The 23,600-nt window shown below is 45.3% G+C and overlaps 1 protein-coding gene across 4 annotated transcripts in view; it reads right to left on the bottom strand.

The window, feature by feature from the left end:
* MMP24 (matrix metallopeptidase 24) overlaps positions 1–23,600 on the bottom strand; it is a 157,427-nt gene that overhangs the window by 4,082 nt on the left and 129,745 nt on the right. The window lies entirely within an intron of this gene.

Here is a 23,600-nt window from a genome sequence, read left to right as displayed (position 1 = left end):
ATTTGTTGGTGGGCTGCAGAGAGCTGGCTGGTCACTTGGTGTCCTCTCTCTCCTCCTTGTTTCCAGCTGAGAGAAACCGAGGGGAGGAGAAAGAGGGCTGGATGAAGAGCAAAAGGAGACAAAAGTGATTCACTCTGAATAAATGACCAGGAGGACGCTGAAAGGCAGACCTCACAAGAGAGCCTACAAACACAGCAGCATATTCCTGAGACGCGTTATGTACCAAGAGTCACCAGCGGGGTGTTGGAGGGGCGTGACTGGAGGAGAAGGTATCTATGGGCTCACTTCTCCACTAAGATGTGATCCACTATTTGGGATCACTACATGCAACGTATTCTCAGCAGTGGTCAGCAAATACATGCTAAATACCATACTCAGTACCATGACAAATGATTCATTTAATCAATTACTTTCTGAAAACTGGTAACACTCAACTAAAGTTGCAGGTGCTGAATAGTATTCAACTCTGCCTGCTTCCTGGGAAGGGGTTTTGTGTGTATCCATGTTTGTCTTAGTCATTACTACGTTCACTCCCAGACAGCTATCTGGCCCCTGCTGTGTTACCCTAAGTACAGTACACCCTTCCTCTAACAAACCCCTCGGGATCCAAGCCAGAGGCCAGAGGAGCTCTGAGCACTCGCCGTTGCCCCGGGCCGGAGGGAGCTCTGAGCCCCCACCACAGACCCAGGGCCGGAGGATATGTCAGCCCTTGCTGCAGCCCCAGGGCTGGAGGTGGGATCCAGGGACCAGGTTCATTATATTATCGTTTTTATGAAGGGCATTATAGCGAGAGTGTCCTGTAGTTTCCAACTCTCCCTACTGGTAGCACATTGGTGCACACACCATGGAAAACAGGTAATCATAGTGCCAGCATAAGGAAGAAGGTGGCTGCATCCTAAAAGACATGTTGGGTCACATGCAGAAGTCAGGGGCCATTCCTAAAGTGAAACCCCAAGACTAGCATCATCCACCTCACAAGAAAGTACTGTGACAAGTGGCAAACTGCTGTGATGAGAACAATATGTGAATTCCATTCCCCCTCCTGCTTTAGCTTTCCTTGCTTTCTAGTCACCTGAGACTCTTCCCCCTTACATGATATTGAAAAAAAGAGGGATAAATGAATGATATAACACGATATGGTCAGGCTTCCAGGAGCCACTAGGGGGCTGGGGCTGCATAGCTCTGCAGCTCCCTTCCCTACCTCCTAACTTTCACAACCAGTAGCTACTGAATTGCTTTTTTTCCATCGAATTTGGATGAGATATTATTCTACCCCACTTTGCTTTTAATGTAATGCCGTTAGGGATGCTGCGCCGTCGCCAGACTTTCTACACTATCCTAAAAAGCAGAACCCGTTGCACAGCCATCTTGTAGCCAGGACAGCTGACCAGGGAGATGTGCCCCTCTGAGACTAGGTGAGATTATGGACTGGCTAAAACAAGTCTCCAGTGGACAGATTATCTGAAGCTATAACCTGAGATCATAAATCTTACTAGTACACTTCAAGCTGACTTGCAAGGCTTGGCAGCAAGACTAGAGAAAGCTGAGAACAGACTCTCCTCACTAGATGACACAGTGAGGACTATGAACATGACTGCACAGCCACAGAAAGACCTATTAAAGCACTGCGGGAGACAGGTATTGATCGCGAGAGGGAAGCGCCAGGAGAAACAGTCTGAAAATTGTGGGGATCTCAGAGGGGCTGGAAAAAGGGAGGTCTGGGGTATTTTTATCCACCATGCTGCCAGGGCCTTTGTCTCTCCCCTGATCAGAACTCAAGATATTAAGAGAGCCGACCACCCCCTTGTACCAAAACTGCCTCCAAATGCAAAACCCTGGGCCATAATTGTAAGGGTTCTAAAGTACAACAGAAAAGAATGCATTCTCAAAAACAGCCTGGGACCTTAAAAATCTAACATGGCAAGTACACAGGCTGGTGATTTTCCAGGATTACACCAAGGACGTGGAGAAAAGAGGGCGAAATTCAAGATCCAAAGCTCTAGCCCAAGGGCTGGAGAACTTCATTTCCCGCCCTGCTACTCCGCGTTAAAAGGAAGGCCAGGTGCTTAGTTTTACAGCAGCAGAAGAGGATGAAAGGATCTGATCTCACTACAGCACAAGACACCACGGCAGATACAGTCAGGATGCGTTAGAACAACTTTGTCAGCTCAGTCACTGCTGCGTTGAGCTTCAGCTCCCAGCTCAGCGCCAAACTGTGCAAGGCAAATGCACCACCAGCTTTTCCCTTCCCCATCCCTCTGCTTGATTTCTTTGTCCTCCCCTGGTTTCACCAGCCCAGAGAGCTGGGGGTGGGGGTCAGGGATCGGGAGAAGACTCATCTCTGATTGAACTTTGACCCTTCTGCCCTCCCTTCCCCCCAGACTCCAGAGGCAGTTCTGTGCTCAAGCTGCTGCAGGCAGGAGTGTTACAATGTGGAAACCCTTGCTTGGTCTGCATCTACCTGCCCCCCATGATTCCAGTGCACTGGGAGAAACAGTCCACCCTCCCCCATGATTCCAGTGCATTGGGAGTGACACCCCCGCCCCCCATGATTCCAGTCCACCAGGAGCAACAGCTCCACCCCCCAATTCCAGTGTACTGGGAGCAACCTTCCCCCCCCATGACTCCAGCGCACTGAGAGCATCTGCCCCTCTCACAATTCCAGTGCACTGGGAGCATCTGCCTCTTCCACAATTCCAGTGCACCGGGAGCACATCCCCCTTCGAGATCCTGACTCCAAGCAAAGTGCTGCACTGGGCCTGGGGATGCCTTACACCTGTGGATCAGCAGCAGGGCTCAACAGAGCAGTGTGAGTTTGTTTTCTGTCTGAGGCCGCTCTCTCCTGCTACCTTTTCCAACCCCCTCCTCTTCCCCCCAGTGATTTTACTTTCCTTCATCCCCAGCTAATCTCCTAGATTCTGGGTTTATAGTAAATCTGAAACTATTCAACCCATTTGCCTTAAATGTACGTGTGTGAGAGCTACCAGAGCTAAGCAACGTTTGGGCTGTATAAGTAGGAGCATTGCCAGCAGATCGAGGGATGTGATCATTCTCCTCTATTCGGCATTGGTGAGGCCTCATCTGGTGTACTGTGTCCAGTTTTGGGCCCCACACTACAAGAAGGACGTGGAAAAATTGGAAAGAGTCCAGCGGAGGGCAACAAAAATGATTAGGGGGCTGGAGCATGTGATTTACAAGGAGAGGCTGAGGGAACTGGGATTATTTAGTCTGCAAAAGAGAAGAATGAGGGGGGATTTGATAGCTGCTTTCAACTACCTAAAAGGGGGTTCCAAAGAGGATGGATCTAGACTGTTTTCAGTGGTAGCAGATGACAGAACAAGAAGTAATGGTCTCAAGTTGCAGTATGGGGAATTGGATATTAGAAAAAACTTTTTCACTAGGAGGGTGGTGAAGCACTGGAATGGGTTACCTTGGGAGGTGGTTGAATCTCCTTCCTTAGAGGTTTTTAAGATCAGGCTTGGCAAAGCCCTGGCTGGGATGATTTAGTTGGGGATTGGTCCTGCTTTGAGCAGGGAGTTAGACTAGATGAACTCCTGAGATCCCTTCCAATCCTGATATTCTATGATTCTAATGAAGCTTTTGGTTTCATGACAAATCGTTTCCATTCCCAACTGTAAAGAAATCTGAGCTCCTAAAATCATATCCAGGAATAATGATGCTTGTTGGTTCTGATTCAGCAGATTGCTGAGAACATGTTATTGTGAGACTGGCAATAACATTAATGCAGGGGCTTGTCTTTCATTTTTATTTTTGTTAAATGAGTTGTAAGAAATGCTGTGTTGATTTCTATTGCTGATAGAACTTTTGAGCAATGGCATTCGCACTGTAATCCAGCATGGACAAGGCTCTAGGGGGCAAAGTGTTGGCAGAACAGGTCTGCTAATGAACTCTTATCTGCAAATGATCCAGTTACGTTAGCATAAGGTTATTTAAACAATTTGCATTACTTTCTTAAATATCCACTATAGACTTGTTCCCCCTTTTGTTGTTGTGAACAGTGCAGAAACCATGTCTTCTTCTGATATCAGACTATTTCTCCTTTATAAAGCTAAAAGGATTCCAGTTATACTCCAACTGGGTGTTTTGAGGGTGGTGGGAGGAGTGAGTAATGAGGTCACCCCCTTGTAAAACTCATGGATTTAGGTCCTATTTTTGTTTGGATAAGAATTACATATTTTTCAAGTGATCTTTGGTCACTTTTGATCACTTCATTTCTTTTTTTCTGTTTCTCACTGTAACAGGGTATAGCAGGGTCCCCTTTGCTCCTGCCTCTGCTGCGTTCACAAACCACTCAGAGTCCCTGGGGTTCAGCATGCGTGCCCACCACCATCTCACCATATACAGATTGGGGTTTCAGCCTTCGGGACTTCTCAGGTTCTGCACCAAGGAGAGAAGAGCTTCCACTCTCTGGCTCTCCCCTGGCTTCCTTCCTCTAGGCCTGTTTGTAGCTCCTGGCTAATTAGTCTGGCAGCTGTTTCCCATTTGCCAATCTGGTGCAGGTTTCTCTAGCCAGCTCCAATTTACCTCCCTTAGTTGGAGCTGGCATGACAGAGGGTTGCCTCAGGAGTTCCTGCCTAGCGCCCTGTCACACCCACATTATCTTTTACCTTTCCTGATCTGCCTAACTCTCTCCGTTTCCCCCTCCCTGTTCACATCTCCGGGGTGGTGAGGGGGAACCCAGATATACCTTTCCTAGATCTGAAACTAACTGTGGCTCAAGCAGTGACGCTACTCAGGCACCCAATAAAGAAATATTTGATGTAAGCACTCCTTATGCTTAATATTATAAATTGTATTTCCAGGAACATCAAAGGGGTGAATCACCAGATAAAAAGAAAAAGAATAATCACTCCTCTAGAACCGTTGAAAGCAGATATTATCTTCCTACAGGAAACCCACCTTCATGACTTGGAGGCAGAGAAATTTAGAAGGGGCTGGATGGGGGAAGGGGTGTTTAGCAGACAAAGGTGTAGGGATGTTGTTTTGCAAAAGACTGAATTTACAAGTTCTAGATGTAAATAAAGATGAGGAAGGTAGATTTTTGCTGGTGAAGCCTAAGATCTCTGACTCTCTATATCCCTTAATTTATATATATGGACCTAATAAAGATGAGCCAAGTTTTGTTTTTTTAAGTTTTTTTTCCAAATTAATTACTATCCCACTGGAATCAATCATCACAGTAGGAGATTTTAGGATCCTTTTTTAGACAAGTCAGACCAGCCCCAGTGTACACAGTAACATGCTAGAACCATTAGAAAGAGTACATGGAAGACTTGGGGTTAAAAGATGTGTGGCAGTTGCAGAGCCCTACAATGAAGGGTTTTACGTTTTTTTCCTCCACACTTTCCACATGTTCACAAATAGATTTCTTCCTGATTTCTATGGACTCCATACTAATAACAAAATAAAGACTATCAAGATCTCTGATCATGCACCAGTGATACTACAATTTCCCCTCCTGAGACAAACTGGATTTGTAAGAGATGGAGACTGAACGCCTCTCTTTTTAAAGATAACAGTTTTCAGAACTAGATCACAGCAGAAATTTGTTTTTCTTTGAAACGAATGATACGCCAGAGATACCCCATTCGACCCTAACTAACAGGAGGCACTAACAGCTTTTATTAGGGGCAGGATCATTTTCTGCTCAGGAAAGAGGGGTTAGCCAAGCTCAGCTCCTGAAATTAACCAAACAATGTAAAGTGAAGAGAAGCCCTAGTTACTGTACTACTTAAACTGGGTAACGATGTGCCAAAGTGTAACAGCCATAGACCCATCTCTTTAATCAATGCTGATATAAAAATACTTTCAAAAATATTGGCGAAGACGCTTGAAAAAGTAGAATGGGATAGTTCACTCCAAGCAGGTGGGATTTATTTAAAAAAGGCGTGGTTTTGATGACACATGTCAATTGATTAAAGTTGTGGCATTCCATCAACCTTCTAGAAATTCCCATAAAATCATTTCACTCCATTAAAAGAATGGACACTCTGCCTTTGACAGAGTGAACTGGTGATATTTGTTTCGTATCCTGAGTAAATTTGGGTTGGGGAAATCCTTTATTTCATGGATGAAGTTGTTATATTCCAATCCCAACTCCCACATCCTAACAAATAGCACAATGTCCCCCCACTTTGATCTGCTTCAGGGAACTAGAGAGGCATGCTCATCCTGTTCATCCTGTTCAATCTAACATTAGAACTGCTTGCAATACTAATTAGGGAATATCATTCAAGGGATCAAATCAGGCACTCAGAAGACAAAAATCCTTCTATATGCAGACCACATCCTCCTATTTATAAATTAAAAATCCAGATCAATCGATTCCAAATATCCTACAAGCAATAGATAATTTGGATAAATTCTCTGGTGATAAGATAAATTGGGAAAAGTCGGAAGCAATGAACATTTCGTTGGATCTAGCTGGAACTGACTCTCCTGTAGGTACATTTAGATGGCAACAGACAAACCTCAGATATAAAACATAGTAACCTGCCGCATTACTGATGCAGTTAGTAGCAATTTCAATAGATAGCAGGCACTGCCTCTCAGCTCTCAGCCTTTGGGGAAAAACACACACAGTTACAACGAATGCCCTTCCCAGGATCCTTTTCATCCTGAATTCCAGGGTTGGCTTTAGGCCAAGGGCAAACAGGGCGAAAGCCTGGGGCACTGGTATAAATGGGGCACCTATGGAGCAGGCATGCGGCTCCCCCTGCTACTCTGCTGCCATCTGCAGCTGTGTTGCACCTGCCCCCTGCCTTGGAGCTGCACCTGGCTAGCTGCTCCCGGGAGCCTCCTGTTTTCTGTGCAGAACCGGGGGACGGGAGGAGAGGAAGGGGACGCTCATGTCAGGGTGTCCCCCTCCCCCGTCTCACCTCCGCCCATGTACCCTATCTCCACTGAGCTGGGTTGGGGGGCCAGGGGTCAGGACAGAGACTGAGGAGCTGCTGGCGGCTGCTGTTGTCAACGAGCCTTCAGACTGCTGAGTGTCGCTCCTCCAGCACACACACTCTGTCTGTCTGTCCGTCTCTCTCTCTCTCACACACACACACACACTCTGTCTGTCTGTCTCTCTCTCTCACACACACACACATTCTGTCTGTCTGTCTCTCACACACACACTCTGTCTCTCTCTCTCAGACGTGCACACACACACTGTCTCTCACACACACTGTCTCTGTCTCTCTCTCATACACACACACACACACTGTCTCTGTCTCTCTCTCTTTCTCATATGCACACACACATACACTGTGTCTCACACACACTGTCTCTGTCTCTCTCTCTCTCATACACACACTGTCTCTGTCTGTCTGTCTCTCTCTCTCACACACACTGTCTCTGTCTCTCTCTCTCTCACACACACACACACTGTCTCTCTCTCTCACACACAAACTCTGTCTCTTTCACACTCACCTCCCAACACATACTTGCATTATTGTTGTTGTTACTTCTTGGTACATCCTGTAATGCACATATATTCTCTGTAATTTTATTCTTTCAAAGTGCTGTTATTTTAGTTTTTTGACTGGTCTGTGCATTTCATAATTTTATTTCTCTCTTATGCTTAAATTTAATTCTTTGACAAGTGAGTTCTAAAATGCCTAATCCTGTCCTGACCGGAGTAATTAGCATTATTACTTTTATTACCATATTGTGCTTTGTCATTAATTATTTAAAGTGATACAATCAAAAAATTGTATCCTTCTAGAATGTAACTTTAGCTTGTACTAACCTTAGCAGTGCCAGTTTAAAAAACATTAACTACACACATAATTTTAGACACTGTGGAGATGAAGGTCGCTTATTTTCAAATTGTATTTTTAGTTATATCTGTAAAATATCTTAAAATGTGCATGAAAATAAATGCAGTTCCAACTATGATGCCAATAGAAACGATGCATTCAAATGTTAGTGACTCACGTACATGATTGTGATTGGTAAACACAAATGCCAAAATAATTAGAAAAATAAAGGAGAAAAAAAACCTTAATCACATATGTTAAAATTAAGTATGTTTTTAGTGGAGTGAAAAACAATTGACTAAAATAGAGTAGATAATGGTAGTAACACGGAGTGTGTCTGCTAGAGAAAGTCAGCAGATTTTATTTTCATTTATCTCTATTACAGATAGTGTACAAAGTATCAAACGTGTGTTTCTCATATCTTTGTTAAACAGGAGTGAAAGTAACTTAAGGGTCCTGAGCGGGGGGGAAGGGGTGAGGCCTCAGGCGGAAGGGGCAGGGGACTTTAAATCCCCAAGCCCTTTAAATTACTTCAGCTACCCTGGGGCTCCAGCAGCGGGGCTTTGGCAGCAATTTAAAGGGCCCAGGGCTCTGGCTGCTGCCAGGAGCCCAGGGCCTTTTTAAATTGCCCACCTGGAAAAGCTCCTTCCTGCTGGTACGGTCAGCTGTGTACCGGCTCTTGCTGGACCATACTGGCTTACTTTCACCTCTGGTGTTAAAGCTCCAGAATTGATACCTCAAGGTTTAAGATTGGGAATATCTTTCTGTATTATCTCCTGATTGTTCTAAATTTACATATAAACTTTAAATGTAGCTTTAAGTGGAGTTCGTATATATTTTTTCTTTCTTTATATAACAGTTAGATACAGTGCTCTGTCAGCTAATTCCTAAGTTATTATCTGCAAAAACCCTAGCGTTTTCGTGCCTGAGTAGTCCTTGGAATCATGGTTAAAGTTTCCTCCCACCCCCCAAAATCTGAAATGGTGCCCCAATAAGCCAGGAGTGGCCAGAGGGCTGCATGAGGGCCGTGGGCTCTGGTAAAATGCAGCCCTCATGTGACAGCATGAAGCCCATCTTGAGCTACATGCTGAGCACCAGGCACTACAAGCCACAGCTGCAGTGCGGAAGTGAGGGCGGCAATACACCATATACCATGCTACCCCTACTTCTACGCTGCTGCTGGCGGTGGCGTTGCCTTCAGAGCCTCTAGGGCGTCTGGTCAGCACCAGCCGGTATCAGGCCACTCTGTCAATGCTTAATTTGTGCCAGGGCTGAGCTCTGGAATCTCTTTCAATACAAATTAAACACTGGGGGAGGCAGCAGGGCCCAGAGGAGATGGGGGGAAGCCCAGGGAGCCCATGGGGGCCAGGAGTGATGGGGGGCCACCAAAATACGAGTTTGCCCTGGGTGCCATGTTCCCTAAGGCCGGCCCTCCCTCTCTAGCCATATTCCTCCCTTTTATTTTTACCAAATCAATAACACGTTCAAGTCCTTGTGGGATCCTGGTAACGAGCCCAGAATCTCCTTACGCAGATTACAGTTCCCCATCAAAACAGGGGGTTTAGCAGCGCAGTGGCTCATCCCTCGTGCTGTACAGCCCCGGATTGGTTCCAGCTGGAAGCAGAATTGGTTGTTCCTTTGCTCCTTTTGAATGCACTGCACTTGGATTACTCCCGATTCCCTACAAAACTATTACCAACTGTGGGGGCAGCCAGGAATCCTTGGTGTATGATGTCTATTAAATTTAGAAATCGCCGCCTTCTATATACCAAGGTCTCTAGCTGGGGTAACTTGAAACTCTGAATAGCAGGCAACTTCATCAGCTGGCCAGAATGAATTAGGAAAGGGATTCTGACCATCAGTCAGTTTATTGGCTTCCCCCCTTTTACAATACTAAATGAAAGGTTCAAGGTGGAGACTCAGGAGGAGTGGTAATACATTCAATTTAAACATGCCATCTCCTGTCTGCTTGGCCCTGATGCCTGTGCTACCCCAGCCCACCGGCACTGCTTCCATCTTTCCAAATATGACCCAGATTGCCAAGACTGATGGCAATACTATGTGCACACCTGGCCAGCAAATCTGAACTAAACACTGATCCCCTAAAAAACGAATGGGAGGAGGAATTAGGCCAGTTGTTCTCTGCTAACCAATGCAAACAAATTTTAGCCAGGTTTGTTTCTTACAATTCCATTTAAGATTACACTAGCAGAAAATGACATGGAGGGTGTATTAGATCCCTAGAATGCATCCGATGAAGTGAGCTGTAGCTCACGAAAGCTTATGCTCAAATAAATTTGTTAGTCTCTAAGGTGCCACAAGTACTCCTTTTCTTTTTTGCGAATACAGACTAACAGGACGGCTACTCTGAAACCTGTTAGATCCCTCTCTGACTGTTCAAAACAGCTGCTGCTGAGTCAGACAAATGTTGGCTGTGTGATTCAGCAAGTGCTAACGTTAACTCATATGCTCTGAGAATGCTCCTGTGCCTGTAGGATTTGGACAGAACTGAAGTGCAGTGTTAACTTTTCCTATCAAATAAAATTGTTACAAGCTAACCATGCAATTTTAAACCTAGTGAATATTAGCTGGATGCAGAGTAAATCTGAAAAACTTTGGCTCAGTAGAGCATGAATAATTGTTAAAAGACTACTCCTACAGAAATGGAAATCCTAAAACCGAGCAGCAATTGAAGACTGGCACAGACATCATAAGCTTGATCATTGTGGAAACATTTATATCCCATAACAGAAATACCTGAGAAAAAGTCACAGCAATACAGGATGCTCTCCTGAAAGTATTTGAGTGATACTATTAAATGCATGGTGCTCCTTCCCTCCCCCCTGCCTTCTCCACCTGCATCCTTCCCTTTCAGTCCCTATCCCCCTCCTCTGAATTTGACTTCTAGTCTTTATCTTATTTTAATAATTTTTCTTTAACTGGTTGGAGTTTTATGAGCACAATTTGATTGTTTGTAAATTGCGCAATACAAATAATTGATTCATATGTTAACAATTCATATTACATATAATTAAATGTTTCAAGAATAGCTAAGGTTATATAGCAAGTGGTTAATATATTATGAATTTATGTATTATCAGAGGTTTATGTATAGTTTGTGATGTTATATATATATTTTTTTAAAATTAAGAAAAATTTATTAGAAAAAAATATGGTCAATAGACAATATGTTGCTTAATATTGTTAATTCTGTAAAAAGATATGTACCTACACATGTCAAGGCAATGTAAGTGTCATGTCTTATTGTAAATGACCAATAAATAATATAATCAATAAATAATTTAAAAAAAAATCCCTGCTGCAAAGACCCAGCCACACTCACTTTGGACCAGTGGTTCTCAATCTGCGACACAAGGGCCACTTGCGGCCCAATCAGTACACAGCTGCAGCCCATGTGACACCCTCCGGGCCATACCGGTAGTATTGGATTCACATCACACATTGTAATGGTAAAAAGGTTGAGAACCACCGCTTTGGACAAAGTGGCTGGGAGTGAGAGGAGGCAGGGCTTGGGGCCACATTTCAGTACAGAGCATGTTATACAGGCTTGTCCAGGCAGAGGAGGTAAATGAGCAGGATTTAAACTCATGTTACTCAGGGCTGGTCTACACTACATAACGCAGCTTATATTGATCTAATTATGTCAGTGTCTACACTACAGCCCTGTGCCACTGATGTAAGTGCCCTAGTACACTGACAGCTGCTTGACTCCCTGCAGGGAACAGGCCGGGGGAGCGAGAAGCCCTGGGCAGCTTCCCCCCACTCCTGGTGGGAAACGGGGAGCAGACAGAGAGGGCAGCCCACTGAGAACCTGGGAGCCTGTGGGGCAGCCAGGCTCCCAGCAAGGAGCTGCCAGTGGAGTTAAGAGACTAGGATCTCAGCTGCCCCTCTTAGGTCGGTCAGGGGGAGTGCTCCTGGTGGTGAAACGCACAACTGACCCAAGGAGGGTAGTGTGGACATGCACCACTGCAGTAATTACTGCGGTGGCTGTAAGTCAACCTACTATAGGTCAGCTTAGGTTTGTAGTGTAGACATGCCCTCACTATCTGCACAGGTGGCACTTCCGGGGAGGAATATTCACCAGGACCCACCTCTCAAAGTGAGAGGGAAGGAGGAGGATGAAGCTAACACATGCCAAGGAATCCCATGCAGCAGGAGGAATAAGGTGGTTTCCTTGTGCAGTAGGGTCCCCTAGTGCAGATGGTCTGAGCGGGTGGGTAGAGGCAGTTCTCCATGGTAGGCTGCTGGCATACTTCAACAATGCTGCCAAAGAAGGTGCATCGTCCACAGGGGGCCTGACTGCAGAAGTTCTGCGCGTTCCCAGCAGCTGCAGTTAATGGGAGCTATGAAGGCTCAGCCCCTCTGTCGGCAAGGGATGAGCTCAGGGCTGGAAGTCTGGAGGCCCTGAATTTGAACTGTAGCGTTGCCAGATTCCATGGCCTTGGGAATGTCACTTGGTTCTGTGTTAGTCCTAACAAGCATGAATTAATTTATATTCAAAACACCCCTGTGAGATAGGGTGGGGAAATGGCATAAAAATGTCCTGCCTTACCTCCCAGCATGTGCAGTGGGGTCAGTTAGCTAGGGCTAGATTCAGAAAGGGACTTTGGCACCTAACTGCCACGTTAGACCCCTACAATCCCAAATTTAGGTTCCAGTGGTAGTCACAAAATCCACACTCAGCTGCTGCTGCCGAACTCAGCAAGTACCTACAATCACTCAGCCCCTATATTTCTATTGGTCTCCTAGGCACCTATGTTCCTGGCTCTGGGTATGCACACCCTGGCTCCCTCTAGGCACCCTGATGCCTAAGCTCCAGTGTGATGCACAAAGTGGGGGAAGATAAGTGTTCCTCCACCTAACTCACCTGTGGGGCCAATCCACTCTGCAGGCTCAAGTTTCCCCTCTGTCTGAGGGATAGAAGAGATTTGAAGAGGGAATTGCTACCTCTGAGATGCAGGCTTTAACCACTGAGCTGTGAGATATTCTGATGTGCAGTATCCTCAGTCTCTCTTCTTGAAGCTGTTCCACTTTGGATTAAATAAAGATACCTTAGAGCAGGGGGGCTAGACCTGAGTCTCCCACTTCTTGGGGAGTGCTCTAACCATCAGGCTGTAGAATCATTCTCCTGCTTGCTCACTCATTATATAACTTGAGCATCTAAAATTACTGGAGACTTGAAAATTTTGGCCATAATCTCCCAATGCCTCAGTTCCTGGTCTGTGAAGCCCTCCCTATATAATAGGGTTGCTGCAAAGATAACTCTTTAATATTTGTCAGGCTCAGATATGACAGCAATGAGTGCTATAGAAAAGGCCGCAAGATTTCTTTCTTGTTCCCCCAGTTAGGAAGGAAGCCAATTATTTTTACATCTGGGGTCCACATAAGGAGCCAAATATAATGCTCTTGATTGTGCAGAATGGGACAGGAAAAATTAAATGTCCTAGAATTCCTTAGGTCTGTTTATCTCCTGCTCCCTCTCCTTCCTGACCTGTTGAGAACCAAAGATTCCTTTATAAACTCTAGTTTATAAAGCCTCAGTCATCCAGTTAGGAAACAGAAACAATACCATGTGACTTGGGTGACCAATCATATGTAATATATAGGGATAACAAATAAGTGTAAAAAGAAAAGGAGTACTTGTGGCACTTTAGAGACTAACAAATTTATTAGAGCATAAGCTTTCGTGAGCTACAGCTCACTTCATCGGATGCATTTGGTGGAAAAAACAGAGGAGAGATTTATATACACACACAGAGAACATGAAACAATGGGTTTATCATACACACTGTAAGGAGAGTGATCACTTAAGATAAGCCATCACCAGCAGCAGGGGGGGGAAAGGAGGAAAACCTTTCATGGTGACAAGCAAGGTAGGCTAATTCCAGCAGTTAACAAGAATATCAGAGGAACAGTGAGGGGTGGGGTGGGGGGGAGAAATACCATGGGGAAATAGTTTTACTTTGTGTAATGACTCATCCATTCCCAGTCTCTATTCAAGCCTAAGTTAATTGTATCCAGTTTGCAAATTAATTCCAATTCAGCAGTCTCTCGTTGTAGTCTGTTTTTGAAGCTTTTTTGTTGAAGGATAGCCACTCTTAGGTCTGTGATCGAGTGACCAGAGAGATTGAAGTGTTCTCCAACTGGTTTTTGAATGTTATAATTCTTGACGTCTGATTTGTGTCCATTCATTCTTTTACGTAGAGACTGTCCAGTTTGGCCAATGTACATGGCAGAGGGGCATTGCTGGCACATGATGGCATATATCACATTGGTAGATGCGCAGGTGAACGAGCCTCTGATAGCGTGGCTGATGTGATTAGGCCCTATGATGGTATCCCCTGAATAGATATGTGGACAGAGTTGGCAACGGGCTTTGTTGCAAGGATAGGTTCCTGGGTTAGTGGTTCTGTTGTGTGGTGTGTGGTTGCTGGAGAGTATTTGCTTCAGATTGGGGGGCTGTCTGTAAGCAAGGACTGGCCTGTCTCCCAAGATCTGTGAGAGTGATGGGTCGTCCTTCAGGATAGGTTGTAGATCCTTGATGATGCGCTGGAGAGGTTTTAGTTGGGGGCTGAAGGTGATGGCTAGTGGCGTTCTGTTATTTTCTTTGTTGGGCCTGTCCTGTAGTAGGTGGGTACTCTTCTGGGTACTCTTCTGGCTCTGTCAATCTGTTTCTTCACTTCAGCAGGTGGGTATTGTAGTTGTAGGAATGCATGATAGAGATCTTGTAGGTGTTTGTCTCTGTCTGAGGGGTTGGAGCAAATGCGGTTATATCGTAGCGCTTGGCTGTAGACAATGGATTGAGTGGTATGATCTGGATGAAAGCTAGAGGCATGTAGGTAGGAATAGGGGTCAGTAGGTTTCCGATATAGGGTGGTGTTTATGTGACCATCACTTATTAGCACTGTAGTGTCCAGGAAGTGGATCTCTTGTGTGGACTGGTCCAGGCTGAGGTTGATGGTGGGATGGAAATTGTTGAAATCATGGTGGAATTCCTCAAGAGCTTCTTTTCCATGGGTCCAGATGATGAAGATGTCATCAATGTAGCGCAAGTAGAGTAGGGGCATTAGGGGACGAGAGCTGAGGAAGCGTTGTTCTAAGTCAGCCATAAAAATGTTGGCATACTGTGGGGCCATGCGGGTACCCATCGCAGTGCTGCTGATTTGAAGGTATACATTGTCACCAAATGTGAAATACTTATGGGTGAGGACAAAGTCACAAAGTTCAGCCACCAGGTTAGCCGTGACAGTATCGGGGATACTGTTCCTGACGGCTTGTAGTCCATCTTTGTGTGGAATGTTGGTGTAGAGGGCTTCTACATCCATAGTGGCCAGGATGGTGTTTTTAGGAAGATCACCAATGGACTGTAGTTTCCTCAGGAAGTCAGTGGTGTCTCGAAGATAGCTGGGAGTGCTGGTAACAAAGGGCCTGAGGAGGGAGTCTACATAGCCAGACAATCCTGCTGTCAGGGTGCCAATGCCTGAGATGATGGGGCGTCCAGGATTTCCAGGTTTATGGATCTTGGGTAGCAGATAGAATACCCCAGGTCGGGGCTCCAGGGGTGTGTCTGTACGGAATTGTTCTTGTGCTTTTTCAGGGAGTTTCTTGAGCAAATGCTGTAGTTTCTTTTGGTAACTCTCAGTGGGATCAGAGGGTAATGGCTTGTAGAAAGTGGTGCTGGAGAGCTGCCTAGTAGCCTCTTGTTCATACTCCGACCTATTCATGATGACGACAGCACCTCCTTTGTCAGCCTTTTTGATTATGATGTCAGAGTTGTTTCTGAGGCTGTGGATGGCATTGTGTTCTGCATGGCTGAGGTTATGGGGTAAGTGATGCTGCTGTCCTATCTCGGGGCCTCTCTTTTTGCCCCTCCACCCCCACAAACATGATACAGTTCTGTGGTGACCTAGAATCCTATTTTCGACGTCTCAGACTCAAGGAATATTTCCAACACACCTCTGATCAACATATTAATCCACAGAGACCTTCCTGCCAACACTACAAAAAGAAGGATTCTGGGTGGACTCCTCCTGAAGGTCGAAATAGCAGTCTGGATTTCTACATAGAGTGCTTCCGCCGACGTGCACGAGCTGAAATTGTGGAAAAGCAGCATCGCTTACCCCATAACCTCAGCCATGCAGAACACAGTGCCATCCACAGCCTCAGAAACAACTCTGACATCATAATCAAAAAGGCTGACAAAGGAGGTGCTGTCATCATCATGAATAGGTCGGAGTATGAACAAGAGGCTACTAGGCAGCTCTCCAACACCACTTTCTACAAGCCATTACCCTCTGATCCCACTGAGAGTTACCAAAAGAAACTACAGCATTTGCTCAAGAAACTCCCTGAAAAAGCATAAGAACAAATCCGCACAGACACACCCCTAGAAACCCGACCTGGGGTATTCTATCTGCTACCCAAGATCCATAAACCTGGAAATCCTGGACGCCCCATCATCTCAGGCATTGGCATCCTGACAGCAGGATTGTCTGGCTATGTAGACTCCCTCCTCAGGCCCTTCGTTACCAGCACTCTCAGCTATCTTCGAGACACCACTGACTTCCTGAGGAAACTACAGTCCATTGGTGATCTTCCTAAAAACACCATCCTGGCCACTATGGATGTAGAAGCCTCTACACCAACATTCCACACAAAGATGGACTACAAGCCATCAGGAACAGTATCCCCGATACTGTCACGGCTAACCTGGTGGCTGAACTTTGTGACTTTGTCCTCACCCATAACTATTTCACATTTGGTGACAATGTATACCTTCAAATCAGCAGCACTGCGATGGGTACCCGCATGGCCCCACAGTATGCCAACATTTTTATGGCTGACTTAGAACAACGCTTCCTCAGCTCTCGTCCCCAATGCCCCTACTCTACTTGCGCTACATTGATGACATCTTCATCATCTGGACCCATGGAAAAGAAGCTCTTGAGGAATTCCACCATAATTTCAACAATTTCCATCCCACCATCAACCTCAGCCTGGACCAGTCCACACAAGAGATCCACTTCCTGGACACTACGGTGCTAATAAGCGATGGTCACATAAACACCACCCTATATCGGAAACCTACTAACCGCTATTCCTATCTACATGCCTCTAGCTTTCATCCAGATCATACCACTCGATCCATTGTCTACAGCCAAGCGCTACGATATAACCGCATTTGCTCCAACCCCTCAGACAGAGACAAACACCTACAAGATCTCTATCATGCATTCCTACAACTACAATACCCACCTGCTGAAGTGAAGAAACAGATTGACAGAGCCAGAAGAGTACCCAGAAGTCACCTACTACAGGACAGGCCCAACAAAGAAAATAACAGAACGCCACTAGCCATAACCTTCAGCCCCCAACTAAAACCTCTCCAACGCATCATCAAGGATCTACAACCTATCCTGAAGGACGACCCATCACTCTCACAGATCTTGGGAGACAGGCCAGTCCTTGCTTACAGACAGCCCCCCAATCTGAAGCAAATACTCTCCAGCAACCACACACCACACAACAGAACCACTAACCCACAACAGAACCACGAACCTATCCTTGCAACAAAGCCCGTTGCCAACTCTGTCCACATATCTATTCAGGGGATACCATCATAGGGCCTAATCACATCAGCCACACTATCAGAGGCTCGTTCACCTGCGCATCTACCAATGTGATATATGCCATCATGTGCCAGCAATGCCCCTCTGCCATGTACATTGGCCAAACTGGACAGTCTCTACGAAAAAGAATGAATTGTCACAAATCAGACGTCAAGAATTATAACATTCAAAAACCAGTTGGAGAACACTTCAATCTCTTTGGTCACTCGATCACAGACCTAAGAGTGGCTATCCTTCAACAAAAAACTTCAAAAACAGACTCCAACGAGAGACTGCTGAATTGGAATTAATTTGCAAACTGGATACAATTAACTTAGGCTTGAATAGAGACTGGGAATGGATGAGTCATTACACAAAGTAAAACTATTTCCCCATGAAGAAAAGGAGTACTTGTGGCACCTTAGAGACTAACAAATTTATTAGAGCATAAGCTTTCGTGAGCTACAGCTCACTTCATCGGATGCATTTGGTGGAAAAAACAGAGGAGAGATTTATATACACACACACAGACAACATGAAACAATGGGTTTATCATACACACTGTAAGGAGAGTGATCACTTAAGATAAGCCATCACCAACAGCAGGGTGGGGGAAGGAGGAAAACCTTTCATGGTGACAAGCAGGTAGGCTAATTCCAGCAGTTAACAAGAACACCATACAAAGCAAAGCTGCAGCGATTAGCAAAAGATCTTCTAAAGCAGTTCCAAGTAAAGAATATCAGAGGAACAGTGGGGGGTGGGGTGGGAGGGAGAAATACCATGGGGAAATAGTTTTACTTTGTGTAATGACTCATCCATTCCCAGTCTCTATTCAACGAAAGCTTACGCTCTAATAAATTTGTTAGTCTCTAAGGTGCCACAAGTACTCCTTTTCTTTTTGCGAATACAGACTAACACGGCTGCTACTCTGAAACCTGTGATTATGCAAGGCACTGAATTTAGCCGTATAGAGTGGAAATCTGTCAACTTCATGAAAAAACTCGCACAGATACAGACAGACATCATCTTCCTCTCCAAATGCAAACAGATGGACATCATACCGAAAGGACTGAAGGTAAAAAATCCATTACAATCTACATACCACACAGACTATGCTGACAGCTTGTGCCACACACTCTCAAGGAAACTGCGGAACCACCTGATCAACAACCTCTACAGCAAACAGGGAAAGATTAAGAATGAGCTCTCAAAACTGGATACTCTCATAAAGAACCAACCTTCCACACAAACTTCCTCGTGGCTGGACTTTACAAAAACTAGACAAGCCATTTACAAAACACACTTTGATTCTCTACAAAAGAAAAAGGACACTAAGCTATCTAAACTACTATATGCCACAAGGGGCCACAACAAGGGTTCCCGTAACCCACCCAGCAATATTGTTAATCTATCCAACTATACTCTTAGCCCAGCGGAAGAATCTGTCCTATCTCGTGGCCTCTCCTTTTGCCCCTCCACCCCCACGAACATGATACAGTTCTGTGGTGACCTAGAATCCTATTTTCGACATCTCAGACTCAAGGAATATTTCCAACACACCTCTGACCAACATATTAACCCAGAGAGACCTTCCTGCCAACACTACAAAAAGAAGGATTCTGGGTGGACTCCTCCTGAAGGTCGAAACAGCAGCCTGGATTTCTACATAGACTGCTTCCGCCGACGTGCACGAGCTGAAATTGTGGAAAAGCAGCATCGCTTACCCCATAACCTCAGCCATGGAGAACACAGTGCCATCCACAGCCTCAGAAACAACTCTGACATCATAATCAAAAAGGCTGACAAAGGAGGTGCTGTCGTCATCATGAATAGGTCGGAGTATGAACAAGAGGCTACTAGGCAGCTCTCCAACACCACTTTCTACAAGCCATTACCCTCTGATCCCACTGAGAGTTACCAAAAGAAACTACAGCATTTGCTCAAGAAACTCCCTGAAAAAGCACAAGAACAAATCCGCACAGACACACCCCTGGAGCCACGACCTGGGATATTCTATCTGCTACCCAAGATCCATAAACCTGGAAATCCTGGATGCCCCATCATCTCAGGCATTGGCATCCTGACAGCAGGATTGTCTGGCTATGTAGACTCCCTCCTCAGGCCCTTCGTTACCAGCACTCCCAGCTATCTTCGAGACACCACCGATTTCCTGAGGAAACTACAGTCCATTGGTGATCTTCCTAAAAACACCATCCTAGCCACTATGGATGTAGAAGCCCTCTACACCAACATTCCACACAAAGATGGACTACAAGCCGTCAGGAACAGTATCCCCGATACTGTCACGGCTAACCTGGTGGCAGAACTTTGTGACTTTGTCCTGACCCATAACTATTTCACATTTGGTGACAATGTATACCTTCAAATCAGCGGCACTGCGATGGGTACCCGCATGGCCCCACAGTATGCCAACATTTTTATGGCTGACTTAGAACAACGCTTCCTCAGCTCTCGTCCCCTAATGCCCCTACTCTACTTGCGCTACATTGATGACATCTTCATCATCTGGACCCATGGAAAAGAAGCTCTTGAGGAATTCCACCATGATTTCAACAATTTCCATCCCACCATCAACCTCAGCCTGGACCGGTCCACACAAGAGATCCACTTCCTGGACACTACGGTGCTAATAAGCGATGGTCACATAAACACCACCCTATATCGGAAACCTACTGACCGCTATTCCTACCTACATGCCTCTAGCTTTCATCCAGATCATACCACTCGATCCATTGTCTACAGCCAAGCGCTACGATATAACCGCATTTGCTCCAACCCCTCAGACAGAGACAAACACCTACAAGATCTCTATCATGCATTCCTACAACTACAGTACCCACCTGCTGAAGTGAAGAAACAGATTGACAGAGCCAGAAGAGTACCCAGAAGTCACCTACTACAGGACAGGCCCAACAAAGAAAACAACAGAACGCCACTAGCCATCACCTTCAGCCCCCAACTAAAACCCCTCCAACGCATCATCAAGGATCTACAACCTATCCTGAAGGACGAGCCATCGCTCTCTCAGATCTTGGGAGACAGACCAGTCCTTGCTTACAGACAGCCCCCCAATCTGAAGCAAATACTCACCAGCAACCACACACCACACAACAGAACCACTAACCCAGGAACCTATCCTTGCAACAAAGCCCGTTGCCAACTCTGTCCACATATCTATTCAGGGGATACCATCATAGGGCCTAATCACATCAGCCACGCTATCAGAGGCTCGTTCACCTGCGCATCTACCAATGTGATATATGCCATCATGTGCCAGCAATGCCCCTCTGCCATGTACATTGGCCAAACTGGACAGTCTCTACGTAAAAGAATGAATGGACACAAATCAGACGTCAAGAATTATAACATTCAAAAACCAGTTGGAGAACACTTCAATCTCTCTGGTCACTCGATCACAGACCTAAGAGTGGCTATCCTTCAACAAAAAAGCTTCAAAAACAGACTCCAACGAGAGACTGCTGAATTGGAATTAATTTGCAAACTGGATACAATTAACTTAGGCTTGAATAGAGACTGGGAATGGATGAGTCATTACACAAAGTAAAACTATTTCCCCATGGTATTTCTCCCTCCCACCCCACCCCCCACTGTTCCTCTGATATTCTTTACTTGGAACTGCTTTAGAAGATCTTTTGCTAATCGCTGCAGCTTTGCTTTGTATGGTGTTCTTGTTAACTGCTGGAATTAGCCTACCTGCTTGTCACCATGAAAGGTTTTCCTCCTTCCCCCCCCCTGCTGTTGGTGATGGCTTATCTTAAGTGATCACTCTCCTTACAGTGTGTATGATAAACCCATTGTTTCATGTTCTCTGTGTGTGTGTATATAAATCTCTCCTCTGTTTTTTCCACCAAATGCATCCGATGAAGTGAGCTGTAGCTCACGAAAGCTTATGCTCTAATAAATTTGTTAGTCTCTAAAGTGCCACAAGTACTCCTTTTCTTTTTGCGAATACAGACTAACACGGCTGCTACTCTGAAACCTGGCAAATAAGTGTAGTGGCTCAATTTATGGACAGTCCATAAACTGTGATTAATACACACACATGATTTGACACACATTTACAAATAAAGAGTCCTAAAAATTCTGTTTTGTTCACAGAACATTTGTGGGAATAAATGGGTTGGATAAATAATTCACTATGAACAGTTTGACCAACTGTATTGACAAACAATTCTAATCATTGGTTTACATTGTGGAGACTCTTCATGACAAAAACCGCTGGTGATTTTTTTTTTTTTTTTTACATGAAGACTTCGATTAGGTAGAATTTGAAGTAGATTTAAGGTTTCTTAGAGTCATTGTAATCTCTGCTGGGCACCTGCTGGCCCTCCCAACAGTAAAGAATATGACTCTGAGTAACTTTAAAAGCTTTAAGCCATTATTCACAAGAGGGGTCTCTCTGTTAAAATTCCCACTAAGACCCAGTTGGTAAAACTTGAGTTTTATAGAAAAAATATGTTTTTGACTTTTGAATGAAAAAGGGATTGTGGGACCAATTTTTGTCAAGTGAGAAATACTAGTCTTTTTCTAAATCCAATAATTTATAAATGCATCATCAGGTTTCCATCAAGAATTCAAAGACATTCTCCCCTATCTTCAGGCTAAAAAGAGCTTGTAACAACGTGTCAAAAATTACATTTGTAATGGAATACTGCAGTGAACAAGATGTGATTGAATGGACTTGTCAATCTCATGTTCCTCGGACTCTGTACAATCATCAATTATGTTGTTCCCACCTGTTCCTGCATACTGTCCAGAATAACTTTCTTCGCCATTTATGACAAGATCCACTCCAGACTACACAAGCATAAAGCATGGTGAAGCATGTCTACTGTACTGGTGACACTGCTGTATATTTGGTTTTACAATGAATTCCATTCAGCAAACATTCTTCATCTAGACATGGTCACCTGTGGGCCAAATCCTCCCCTCATTTCCCTGAGATCAGGAGTGAAGTGGGTGAGGCCAGATTTTTAAAGGGAGGTAGTTACCTAAACATACAGAAAGGTGCCTAGTTGGATTTTAAAAAGCACTTAATTGCCCAGTTCCATTGATTTCATGATTTCAGTGGGAGTCAGCACCAAGGAGTTAGATCCACAAAGAGGACTAAGCCCAGACCGCAGGCATTGTATGGGGAAGTTAGGGGCCTAAGAAAGGGATTCGGAGAAGCCAGCACGCTGAGCGGTGGGACATGCTGTGGAGGGGCGAGGCCTAAGCTCTGCCCATCTGTGACCAATGTGGGAATTTTGATAGTATTTTTATGATTCCTGCGTGTACCTCAGTTTTCCTCTAGGCTTTGCACTTCAGTGTACTGTGTGTAAAGAGAAGGAACAGTGTGTTTGACTTGTAGCCACCTCAGTCATTAACAAACTGAATAGAATCTACGCATGTGAATGGTGGATCCCGCCAAGACAATGAACACCCTAATGGCCGGGGCATTCACACCTAGTGACCAACAGCCAAGAGGAGGAGATTTTCCCCCCCACCTCTCTGCCAGGAAGCAGAGCAAAGGCCCCCTAGCTGGAGAACAAAGAGGAAAGGGTCAGGCACTGTGAGCTCATGCAGACACAGGGGCTCGCTCCTGGGACTGACAGACAAAGGGATGGACAGAGTCTACACTGCAACATGTCCTTCAGGGGTGAGAAAAATCCACACCCCTGAGCAGCACAGTTAAGCCCGCCTAAGTCCCTGTGTAGACAGTGCTAAGGTCAACGGAAGAATTCCTAACTATTGGCTCTTGGGGAGGTGGATTGCCTGCACTGATGTGAGACCTCCCTCCCTTTGATGTAAGTAGTGTCAACAATGAAGTGCTGCAGTGGTGCAGCTATGCTGCTGTGGTGTTTTAAGTGTAGAAAAGCCCAGAGAGGAAGGAAAATTGGTTCTATGGTTGCACAGCCCAAGGGCCCTGGTGTTGGCCAGTCTGAACTCTGTCTTAACCTTTGGTTCTCTGTAGTAACATAATGACTTTCAGATTCTGTAGGCCAGGACACTAACAAATTATTATCTTGTTTGAAAAGGCTGCCTGGCATTGAAAAGGGTAAGAACCAGCCTCTCACAGTGTCTGGCTTGGCTGGACTCACTGCAGGAGGCCACAGAGATTTCTGGCACCTGAAGGCCCAGTTTTGGAGGCCACGGGCCTGGCCTGTGGAACTGCGTGGGC

This window comes from Dermochelys coriacea, chromosome 13, assembly GCF_009764565.3.
Source record: "Dermochelys coriacea isolate rDerCor1 chromosome 13, rDerCor1.pri.v4, whole genome shotgun sequence".
NCBI lineage: Eukaryota > Metazoa > Chordata > Testudines > Dermochelyidae > Dermochelys > Dermochelys coriacea.
Note: the sequence above shows the minus strand (reverse complement) of the source record. Positions and strands in the feature narration are given on the sequence as shown.